Source organism: Strix aluco, chromosome Z (assembly GCF_031877795.1).
Source record: "Strix aluco isolate bStrAlu1 chromosome Z, bStrAlu1.hap1, whole genome shotgun sequence".
NCBI lineage: Eukaryota > Metazoa > Chordata > Aves > Strigiformes > Strigidae > Strix > Strix aluco.
Genome location: NC_133971.1, coordinates 38,886,123 through 38,898,753, shown reverse-complemented (window position 1 = coordinate 38,898,753; position 12,631 = coordinate 38,886,123).

The following is a 12,631-nucleotide window of genomic DNA, read 5'->3' as shown; positions in this document are numbered from 1 at the left end:
TAATGTGAAAAAGCTGTACCCAGTTACTGAATTCATATTTTAATATAATTGATTGCAAGTAATGTACAATGACTGTTTCAAACTTCATTTATGAGAGTAGTCACTCTTATTAGTACAACAAAGTTATTAATACAAGAGAACCCATAGGATTCATGAACCAAGTAAGTTACCTTTAAATAGCTTGTATGACACTTAGCTTTACAAGCAATATTAATTTAAAAGCCACTGGGGTAACAGAACTGTATTAAAAATTTCTTTATTATTTTTAATTTAAAATATTTTTTCTGAGTAATAGTGTGGTGGTTTGACCTCGGCTAAATGCCAGGTACCGACCAAGTCACCCTATCACCTCCTCCCCTTCCCCTTTTTTTCTCAACAGGGCAAAGAGGGGAAAGAAAATAATATAGGAAAAAAACCCCGACCCTTGTGGGTAAAACAAAAGCAGTTTTAATATAAGCAAAGCGAAGCAAAGGTCCACGCACAGAAGCAAAAAAAAGAAAACAGATTTATTCTCTACTTCCCACTAACAGGCGATGTCGGGCCTTCTCAGGAAGCAGGGCTCCGATACGCGTAGTGGTTGCCTCGGAGGACCAAGGGTGACCCCACCCCCTTTCTCCTTTCTTCCAGCTTTATACTGAGCAGACGTCATATGGTCTGGAATATCCCTTTGGTCAGTTCGGGTCAGCTGTCCTGGTTGTGTCCCCTCCCAAGACCTTGCCCACCCCGTCCCACTGTGGGGGGGGGAATGTTGGAAGGAGCCTTGGTGCTGTGTAAGCACTACTCAGCAGTAGCCACAACACCAGTGTGCTATCAACACCCTGCCAGCTCCCAACATCAAACACAGCACCATGAGGGCTGCTACAGGGGAAAACCAACTCTGGCTCAGACAGACCCAGTACAAATAGATATTCAGAATTACTAAAAATACTGGATGATACACTATGCCATGTTTTTAAATGAAAATTAAATTATACAACAGAGTTACCCAGGTGTATTTTAAATCATACGGTGGATTAACTTGTATTTGAGTTAAATTTAAAGATAGCATTATTAAAACATCCTTTTTTAGATCTTTGATATGTTCTTTGATATGTTACACCACTAGGTGTCATTGCAGTTGAATCCCACGGCGTTTTATATTGACTCTGTTCTGCCTTCAGCCACTAGGTGGCATCTTTCAGTTGTTTTTAGGTACAAGGCTTTTTAATAAACTGATTTACAGAAAGCAGATTATTTTAATGCTTCATTTAATGCTACAGTGCCTCTAAAAGACTATGTACTGCAGACAAAAATTAATACGGATGTCTGAATTTTAGATTTTTAATGAAGTCTGGAAAGACAATACTCAAAAGAGAACTGAGACGTACTTTCCAGTAGTTATGCAATAGTTTTCCTTGAGGGGAGGTTTTTGGTGGTGCAGTTTCTGTGAGGGTTCAAGACACTGTGATCTGAAGAATCCTTTGAGCCTCATCAGAGAAATTTCAGGTTTATTGGAAAGAGCATGCAGTGTACTGTGCTTAGCATGATGTTGAAAAGCATCTGTGTACTTGCTTATTTGGCATTTACCTAGCACAGTAAGTGTAATAAAACTTCTTTTAGTACTGGAACAGGTAAGAAGGCATAGGCTCTTATGCAAGTATAACCTTTCAGCAACACAAGTGTTTGCTAAAGCATTGAGAGTTTGGTTTTGTTGAAGGTTCTAGGCCTTTTCCAGCGTGGATCTCTGCAATTTTTTCCTTCACTTCTCCTCACTCCCTTTACTTTCCTGATCTCCTGCAAGCTCACCTCTTGAATGGTACCAACAAGCTAACCAGGAGACCAAGACTCCAAAGCCTTCCTCCCGCAGTCCTGGCCCCTGCCCCCAGCTCTGGGTGGGACATTTTGGCTTAGCTGTGTGGATAGGTGTCCTGGTGGTGCCAGATGTGAGTCACCTGCAGGGAGAGATTGTTGGCATCCTTCGCATCTGCAAGCAAAACCCATCTGTGCTGAGGGTGGGAAGAAAGGCTATGCCAGCTCCTTCCTCCCTCAGGAGCCAGAAAGGCATTTTCTTCCCCTGCCCTGGTTTCCCTGTGAATCTATGCTGCCAGTTTATATGTTTGATCGTAAATAAAGCCTATGCATAGCTGGGTGGAGATTTGTCACGCTGCACAAGGGATCTTTCTTGGGCATCTTGCACTGCAGTGGCAGCTTTGCAAGTGCTTTTGCTTCTACAAAATTGGAGGCAGATGGCTACTGGGGCTCCTCTTGAAGACCCGTGAGTGGAGGCCATTATGCTGATGGGTTGTGACTCCCAGCAAAGGTGTACAAGAGGGGTGTGCACTTCTTTTATCTAAAATCTCATCTCTGCTTGTGGAGTTATTTTGGTAATACTCTTGTTAAAAAATAATTTTATTTGTTGTTTCATATTACATCAGAACAATTTTAAAGCCCATTGAGATAGGGGAAGATGGTGCTTAGGTCTTCACACAGGCTTTAACAAGTCCCACGGGCTGCAGTGCTAAATTCAGTCTAGCTTTTTAAAATTAAAATTCAAAGAATCTATTGGTTATACATCTGTATTTACTTCACTTACCTGCAGGGGAATGTTAACTCCTTCCTCCAAAGAAAGAAATTCAACTTATCACTTGCCTTCACATATACATTGCTTTAAGTGTATTTATAAAATGTCTCTAAAATATCAAGAAATTTCATCTCCAGTGTGAAATTAATCTTTTTGTGAAGTTAATGTTGATACCTACTAAAGGTGGGTGTTTGTTCTAATTAAATAGGAGTGTAAAAAGTGTCATATGCAGTTTGGTTTTGGAGACTTTTCTTACAAAAGGAATTAATAGAAGCAGAGATAAAGCTTACAGACTGCTTGTAAACTGGCACAGGTCTGTATTCTGTTAGCTTTTTTACATTTGAATAAGCCCAAAGCACTTGATGGTTTTTAGCATACATTGCTGTGTCGAGTGTTTTCAGGTCCACCCTGTGTGTATGGTGCATTAAACCAGCCAGGGTTCCAGAATTCAAAAACAGTTGGAAAAAACCCCACCCTGTTTTTGTGGGCTGGAAGACTAGTGTAAGATCTTGATGGCTGATCACCTGCCTTTAAAAAACAAAACAAAGCAAACTCCTTTTGGCCACTCAGTAAGATATACTTTAATCCATGATCACATCCCTGGTTCTGGAAACCAGGTATTTTTTCCACAGAGTAATCACCACCTTGACTTCCTTTGCCTAAGAGTTAAAGTGCGGCCTATTCTGCAATGATTTGCATGTTACATGTAGAAGCAGAGGAATACAGTTAGCCTTAATTATTGACAAGAACACATCAGCATACTTAATGGGAGAGGTATGAACCTGTCAAGTACATCTCTTCATATCTGAACAGCAAACATAATTGGGAATACCTGAGGAAACAAGAGGAATATTATGAAGCCTCAGTGGAATGCTTTCAGCAAAAATATTTCAGTGAATTGAGTGGATTAATTAATGAAAGGTTAAACGAGCAGACTGAATCAGCAGTTCAGTCACTGATCACTCTAGTCATAATGATAAGATTGCAGTGACTTAATCCACTAGTTTATACAGTGTAGTGTCTACAGCACTTCCAGTTTATCAGTAATTGAACAACAGTTTGCTAATCCAATCTCATACTAAATCTAAAGGTATTTACTTTATTTTAGGCTGTTTGCTGTCTTCATTGTGAAATATTTTGTACCATGACCCGGCAATTTCCTCTGTGGAGGGAATGACTTCTTAAGTTCTCTTTCTGCATTCTGTTTTAACATGGCCACTACCTGCCCCTCCAGCCACACCTGTGGCTTCTGTCCCTCGGTGCAGACTTGTCTGCAGTAACAGTCACAGGTAGTGTTGCACTGGGCAATCACCAAGAATTACACGGCTGAATCTTCTAGTTCTTGTTCTTTTGCTCCTCCTGGCTGTGTTGCTATAGCACCCAAGGACACCATTCCCATTGCTCTGAGGGCCAAGTTCTTCTTATTTGTTTCTTTGACATGATCAAGGTATATTTAGAGTGATGTGACCTTTCAATACCAAACTCTTTTTGTACTGCTGATGACTCTTCAGCACAGGTAATTTCAGCCTGCTGGTTTTTCTGTTCCTTCCCATATTTCTAAAATGCTGGTTTGTACCCAATAAAATTGTCTATATTCATTTCACTGACAATTTTAGATGGTAGGTTTCTTTTTTGGAGATTGATTTCAGGAGGAAATTACAAGTGTCCAAATAAACTCAGAAAGGGCCAGAATTTTACCTGTTCTGCTTTACTTTTACTAACTAGTAAACAAACTGTTAAGCACAATAGAAAAATAACACTTTTGTTGAGACAGAGCTTTCAGTCAGTGAACTGAACTTACTCCATATTCGAATTGTCTGTGAAAGTCTATTCCCTGTGGTACAAAATATTTTTTTGGCAGCTATTATGCAACTGCTCTACTACTCTGCCATAAAGAAAAATACAGAAGTACTATGTGAGGGAAAAAAACAGCTGTGTTTAAAATTTGGGATTTTAAAAGATGGACTTAACCCTCCTGAACTCTCCTGCTTTCTAAGAGTTTTCAGGAAATTTTAAGGATGTAAAGCATACTTTTACTCCTGCAGGAAACCTTTAGGTAAACTGAATTCCCATCCACTGTGCAGGATTAAGAAGCATAAGGATTTTTAATACAATCTATACAATTTTTAATACAATCTATTTAATACAATTTAATACAATAATTGTACTGAGGGAATCCAGCCTCCTCAGCAGAAGACAGAGACTGGGAGAACGACCCCCCCGCAATCCAGGAGACAGTCAGTGACCTACTGCATCACATAGACACACACAAGTCTATGGGACCGGATGGGATACACCCGAGGGTGCTGAAGGAGCTGGCTGGGGTGCTCGCCAAACTGCTTTCCATCATTTACCAGCAGTCCTGGCTGACCAGGGAGGTCCCCACAGATTGGAAATTGGCCAATGTGACGCCCATCTATAAGAAGGGTTGGAAGGATGATCCAGGAAATTACAGGCCTGTCAGCTTGACTTTGGTGCCTGGGAAGCTGATGGAGCAGCTCATCCTGAGTACCATCACACAACACATGCGGGACAACCAGATGATCAGGCCCAGTCAGCATGGGTTTATGAAAGGCAGGTCCTGCTTGACAAACCTGATCTCCTTCTACGACAGGGTGACCTGCTTATTGGATGAGGGAAAGGCTGTGGATGTACTTTACCTCGACTTCAGTAAGGCCTTTGACACCGTTTCCTACAACATTCTCCTGGCAAAACTGGCTGCTCGCGGCTTGGATGGGCACATCCTTTGCTGGGTAAAAAACTGGCTGGATGGCCGGGCCCAAAGAGTTGTGGTGAATGGAGTTAAATCCAGTTGGCGGCCAGTCACGAGTGGTGTCCCCCAGGGCTTGGTTTTGGGGCCACTCCTGTTTAACATCTTTATTGATGATCTAGACAAGGGGATCGAGTGCACCCTCAGTAAGTTTGCAGATGACACCAAGTTGGGTGGGAGTGTTGATCTGCTCGAGGGTAGGGAGGCTCTGCAGAGAGACCTGGACAGGCTGGAGCGATGGGCTGAGGCTAACTGTATGAGGTTCAATAAGGTCAAATGCCGGGTGCTGCACTTGGGCCACAACAACCCCCAGCAGCGCTACAGGCTTGGGGAGCAGTGGCTGGAGAGCTGCCAGTCAGAGAGGGACCTGGGGGTGTTGATTGACAGCCGGCTGAACATGAGCCAGCAGTGTGCCCAGGTGGCCAAGAAGGCCAATGGCATCCTGGATTGTATCAGCAATAGCGTGGCCAGCAGGGACAGGGAAGTGATCTTGCCCCTGTACTTGGCACTGGTGAGGCCGCACCTCGATGACTGTGTTCAGTTTTGGGCCCCTCACTACAAGAAGGACATTGAATGACTCGAGCATGTCCAGAGAAGGGCAACGAAGCTGGTGAAGGGTCTGGAGCACAGGTCTGATGAGAAACAGCTGAGGGAATTGGGGTTGTTCAGTTTGGAGAAGAGGAGGCTGAGGGGAGACCTCATCGCCCTCTACAACTACCTGAAGGGAGGTTGCAGAAAGCTGGGGATGAGCCTCTTTAATCAAGTAATCAGTGATAGGACAAGAGGTAATGGCCTCAAATTGTGCCAGGGAAGTTTTAGACTAGATATTAGGAAGTATTTCTTTCCAGAAGGGGTTGTTAGGCATTGGAATGGGCTGCCCAGGGAGGTGGTGGAGTCCCCATCCCTGGAGGTGTTCAAGAGGCGGGTTGACATAGCGCTGAGGGATATGGTGTAGTTGGGAACAGTCAGTGCTAGGTTAACGGTTGGACTAGATGATCTTCAAGGTCCCTTCCAACATAGATGATTCTGCGATTCTGTGAATCTGACAATGGAAGGGTTGAATCATAGGAAATTTATAACTAAAAATGAACACTTCAATTTTCATTCAGAGAAATCAATTAAGAGCTCCCTATGAAAAAGGGAAAAAGAAAATAAATCTGGAACAACCCATTATGTAAGACGTGTAGTTTAAAGGTCATAAAAATTGCTTTATTGTAGTAACTTCTTTATGTGTAGGCCCTGCTTTCATTTATTATCATGCTATTTGATGTGCCTCCCACAGGACTGCAGCAAATCAGTGTCTTTATGAAGCCAGTGTGTTGCCATACTGAATTATACTCTAGAAAGCAGCGGAGGTAAGGAGCTTTCAAGCAGCCTTTACTGTTCTGCCATGTTCTTATGCACTAATTCATAACAAGACACCCGGAATGTATTCCATCAAATTTGATTTTATCATGTTCAAACATGTTTGCTGTTATAACCTTGAAATGATTCTTCATGTTGGTTGTAAAGGCACTTGTGGGTGTTGTAACTGACAGGTGCTGCCATATTAAAACAGAACCAAAAATGCTTTTGCTAAACAAATAAGACGTATAAAAACAGTTCTACCATTTTTTTAACAGTATCTGTGGTTTACAGAATTCCAATTATTGCTGTAATATAAATTATGTGAGAAAGATTACTTACTGTTTTCTGGTGCCTTTCAGAGGAAGAAATCCATGATCTTTAGCTGCTAACTAATAATTAAGGAACTAGGGAATTAAGTTTCTCTTTAAAATATGCAGAGAGGAAAGTGTATAATTTGCATTAGTCTTTCATGTTTAGTATGACTTAAATAGTAAGTGACAGCATGATAGTAAAAAAACCAAAACAAGCCACACTCAGAAACTCAGCAAGTTTATTTATTCAACTAGGTTGTATTCCATATATCAGAAGTTCTTTTTAAAGAGAAAGACATTGAAGCATTTTTGTCTGACAAGTATCTTGCTAGGTAATTCTCTTACTACAATTGTAGAGTTCCTCTGTTTAATGACTTACTCTGCTTTAAATTTACAGAAAGCATCTTTACACAAAATCTTCCTAAGTAAGGCTATAGGAGACTTAAACTTCTTGGCTGTTAAGAGAGTGCCTGTTTGCAAAATGGTGTTTCCTTTCTGAAATCTAAAGGCTTTCTTAGGTGCATACATTGACTGACTTTTATGTTTTTAGAACCAGGGCCTAAGAGTGTAAATTAAGCACCCTGGGTCAGTGTTGTTACTTCATAATGACTTTCACTTATTGAAGGACTTTGTGAGACAGTGCTTAGGGTCAGAAAAGCACAATCCTTCTTCCAGAGAGCTTTTAGTTTAACATATAAGGCCTGGCTTTAGTGCACCTCATAGTTCTGCAGTGAACGTTATAGGTGCCTTGAGCTTCTTGGTTTTACACATGATTCTGTTGCAAGTATTGGCTGCCTTCTTTTTAGGAATTTCATGTATTTGATGCATTCCTGACATGTAAAGATTTTTTTGCCACATAAATACATTTTCTAGCAAAAGGCGATGTTGTATGATGCTTCAAAGATGTGTGCTGAAGCTTTGCTTCAGTATTGGCAACTGTCAGGATTTGTGGGTAAATGCTTTCAAAACCAGTGACAGAATATACTTCATACAGACTGTTTTGAATAGTTGCTCTCATGAGGTTGGGGAAATGTCTGTTTCAACTGAGCACTTAGCTTTCTGATTCCTTAATTTAACTGCAGTGCAGGTTTTATGCATTTATAATGCGGTTAAAAATAGAGGAGCAAGAACTAATGTTGTAAGAGTGATATATGCATGCAAACACTGTACCAACTCAACTAAGAACTAAAATAACATGTCAAAAATAGGTATTGTTTCTTGTGGAGGATATTTTTCCCCTATGCTAGAATATAGAGTGACATTAAAGACCAGGGAGACACTATACCACGCAGTCATCTCAGAAAGCTCAATCCAGCAGCTCCTCAAAGAGGAGAGTTAGGAGGTGCTTTGATCAGTGTCAGCACACACCTGGTAAGATGACATTATATTCTAACAGACAGAATCATGGATGGAAGATGGCAAATTTTAATCTAAAAAAAGCACATGCTTGCAACAACCACAGCACTGTCCATTACAAAAGATAAGTCTTTCCAGAAGCTACCGTTTGCTGGCAATTTTAAAATCAGAATTAGATGTTTTCTGTCATGTATGCATATGCATTCAGCAGTGACCCATTCAAGAAAGTGCTGCTGTTTATCCACACAGGAGATTGAACTAAACAACCCTTTCTGACATTTATAGATCCGGTATGAGTCGATCTGTACAGCAAGGTATTTGTGCGATGCTGGTTGATTTCATTTAGTTGCACTTAAATTTACTATTGTTGCCCACTTTTCTCTCTGCTGATGTGATTCAACTTTTCTTAGCCAAGACGTTTATTCACTGGCATGACTTGATTACTTCTCATGTTTTTATGAGAGTTGGTTCATAAACAATAGGGTTTTTTTTGAGGAAAGCCGCTGTACCCATGATGCAGTAGGACCAGGCCCTGCTGTGTACCGAGGGAGGCTGTTCACTACTTCTGCTATGAGTATCACATTCACACTCAACACTGGGAAGATAAACTAAAGTCGAGTGTCTTGTGTTGGGTTTCGTGTCTTGTGTTGGATGAAACCCTACATCAATCCATAGGGCAGAGAAGTGATGAATGAGTTTGTAGAGCAAAAGTCAAGCACCTGTAGACATGCTTTTAGGTGGAACAATTGCCTTTACAGATATAGTTACTCAACACATATTATGCTTTCATGGATAGAAAATGTAATTTTACAAGGCAATAAAAATAATCCTTTTTTTAGAATACCAGCTTGAATGCATTTTTAAAAATATGCGGATGGAGGGAAATTCTAAGCTAAACAGAAGGATAATCCTCAGTGATTTCAGCACCATTTGTTTAGAAGAAACAATACGAATAATGTAAGAATTTGAGTTTGAATGGATACTATTGTAATGCAAGACATTTTTAAGCTGCTTAGAAATTCCCTTCTGTATTAGTTTTCTGGATCTCTATCGTTAGGATTGTACAGGACATTTATTTTAATAATGCATATTTTGTGCACAGTTGTCATGTAGTTTATAAATATTTATGAACAAGTTTTTGCTGTAGTAGGTTAAAAATTGTTCAAACTTGCAGGTGTCAGATTTTGGGAGATGGGCCAACATGTAAAGGGATTCTAAGTTTTGCTGTTCAATTAAGGGTAGAAAGACACTTGCAGTTCTGATTTTATTTTCAGAAAGGTTCTGATTTTATTTTCATTTTTATTTTTTGAACCTTAGAGAAGATCAAGGGTGAAGAAAAATGCAATAGATAACTTACGGGAATTGTAAAATTGCAATGGATGTGTCCAGGTTGCATGTAACTATTCAACGTAGTTGTTAAATATGCTACTGCATTTGCTGAGAAAACTGCATTTTCCTGGCCCTTTTCAGTGGCTAATCTACCAGCATTATTTATTTATGCACAAGGATGACAGAATCATCCTATTAGCAATTACAAACTACAGGAAAGCATTTTTAAAAAAAACTCATGCTTTTCCTCAAGTTTCATAAATATTTAAGGGATGTGGCTAGTTTAATGTACTCATTATCTGTTTTGGCTCATGCTTTCACTTTTTCATTTTTTAAAGAATATTTACTGCAACTTTTCACTTTAAAGGTACTGGAAACTATTTATATTTAAAAAAACCCCAAAATATATATTCCACCCTTCCCCAAATATTTTGCATGTTGAAATTTGTCTCCTCGTTCATAATGCGTTGTTTCTGGTTACGTAAAGACGAGATAAGAAGGATTTCCCTAAATTTTCTAAAAGCATAAACTCAGTGCATACCTCCAACATCTTGCAATAAGCTGGATTTATTTAAGCACCTATATTCTAGTCAGCAGTTTTGTGTTTTCTTTAGCTACTGAGATATTTGCTAATTCTTTTTCAGTTGCCTCTAAGATTTTATTTTTAGAATACAAACATGATTCAACCCTAAGAAACTGACACATTGTGAGATCTTAGAATTGAAATTACTGATGCAAATTATTGGTGACTGAAATGCTAAATGGACACTGTTTCTGTGTAGTATGTATGTTTAATACATATTGATTGTTCTCAACATGAAAATCAGTGTACGGCAAATTACTGTCAAGGTTATTCCAAGTACAATATGATATCAGGATTTATCTGTTGTTGGTAATCAGGAAAATGGAAATGGTTTGGAAGATTTCGGGATTCAAGCTCCTGTACGAAATACTGAATTTATTATCTTTCCTATTGCTACACTTCTTGCAAGCATAAACTGCTATATGGCTATCATAAAACACTTTGTTGAAGAAACACACAATTTTTATTAACATCATGTGTCTTACATGTGGAAAAAACGGGCATGTGTTACTAGGGGCTAGGTGAACAGGAGAATGTTTCTCAAAGTATTTTAAGATTCTTCATGACTGTGTCTGACAGTGCATGGTGATTTGTCTTTTTGTTTTTCTTTTTGCAGTAACATATTTGATGCTTACATCTATTGTGAGAATGAGATGATGCTGAGTAGGCTGTTAATGTTTTATAAATTACTGTTAAAAAAGTGACACTCATGCTTTTCTAACACAGCCTGGATTCCTCTGATGGCATACTGTTTTGAACTTTTATTGGAGATTAAAGTACTGGTGGTTTAGGAGAGAAAAAGGCTGTGGAGTTTAAAAAAAAAAGAAAAACAAACAACCAAAGCATCCCTTTTACATCATATAAATCTTTTTGTATTGTTCTGCTAGTCACTATAAAATTAATTTTAGTCTAACTCTTTACAGCTAGAATGCTAGGGCAGCATTAGTTACCTATGGGAAAATTGAGAAAATATAGGAAGTACTGTACAGAATCTCATTTACAGTAGAATTAATTTAATCTCAGACTTTAAGTAGAGCATATCGGTAAAGCCTGATTTCCCCAGTATAACTTAAACACACTTCTTTCTCAACTCCTAAAATAACATAGTACTAGTGTGATACAGTGACACTGTCCACTGAACATATTTATGGGTAATAAGGTTCTGATTTAATGGTACTTTACTGATTTAACAGTGCTATATGAAATCTACATCTTTTTCAGTGGAAGAGGGGAAATGGTACAATGCAGAGATGAATCCCATCTATCCTCTCCAAGAAACATAGTACACTCTGAACTTTGCTCTGCAGAATTTGTCTTGTGAATCAAGAAACTCTGTCAGGATCTTCATGGGTGGATACATACTCTTCTAGTATACATTGAACTGAATGACAGATGTACCCTATTTTGTGATCAGCTTTTGAAACCATTTACTTCACCTTTTCAACAGAATTACTGGAGACAAAGATTGCATTCACAGCCAGCCATGAGTCTCCACTCAGTAGGTGTTTCCTTTTGTGCCAGCAGGATGTCTGTGGCACTCTACAGATAAATTTTGAATGGCAAACCACTGAGTGAAGGAACTTGGCAGACTCAAAACAAAGTGATGCTTGTCTCAGGAAAAGCTGAGGCATGGGATGAATGTGGTGTGAACATCTGTATGTATTACCCAAGTATCACTGTTACCAGGGTAGTCAGAACATTTCAGGTTACTTTTGTGTTCTGTTTGCAAATTAAATAATAGGTGAAATAAATACAAGTTATCTTTCTGATCCACATACCCGTGGGTCTCTCCCACAAGTGGTTACAGTTTAATGTTTTGAGTAAATAAGAAAATACAGCATTGAAAGCTGCAGTTGTGCAATTAGAACTGTTGTTATCCATCCTCTCATCTTAAATGAAGGAGTGAAAATCTCATTATTGACCTTTATGATGAAAATAAAATCTCTTTTGTTTCTCTGAGTATAATTTTTTCCCACTTTCATTTATCTATGAATTTGAGTTTCAAAGTTTAGTGACTCTGTCATACCTTGTTATGAATAGATTTTGCTAGTGATCTCAAACTTACCTGGATTATAGATAACTGGCTCTTTCCATATCTAATGAATCTAATTTCCATCTCTAAAAAGGGGGCTATGAGCGTTCCTCTCTGCAGTGAGCTCTGAGAGCACAAAGAATAATTGTGCCCTGTCTTCTGGACTGCAATGGGACTTAGTCTTCCTGGTGGGCAAGAGGACTTGATAGAAGAATTAAAAATGTATGGGAATAGGGGCTTCAGTGTTGTGCCTTGCTTTGCTTCTTTCTCTTTAGCATTTCCTGACCTTCCTCCCCACTTTCTTTGGTTTTCTTTCTTTTTTTGCTGATTTATTTCAGTATGA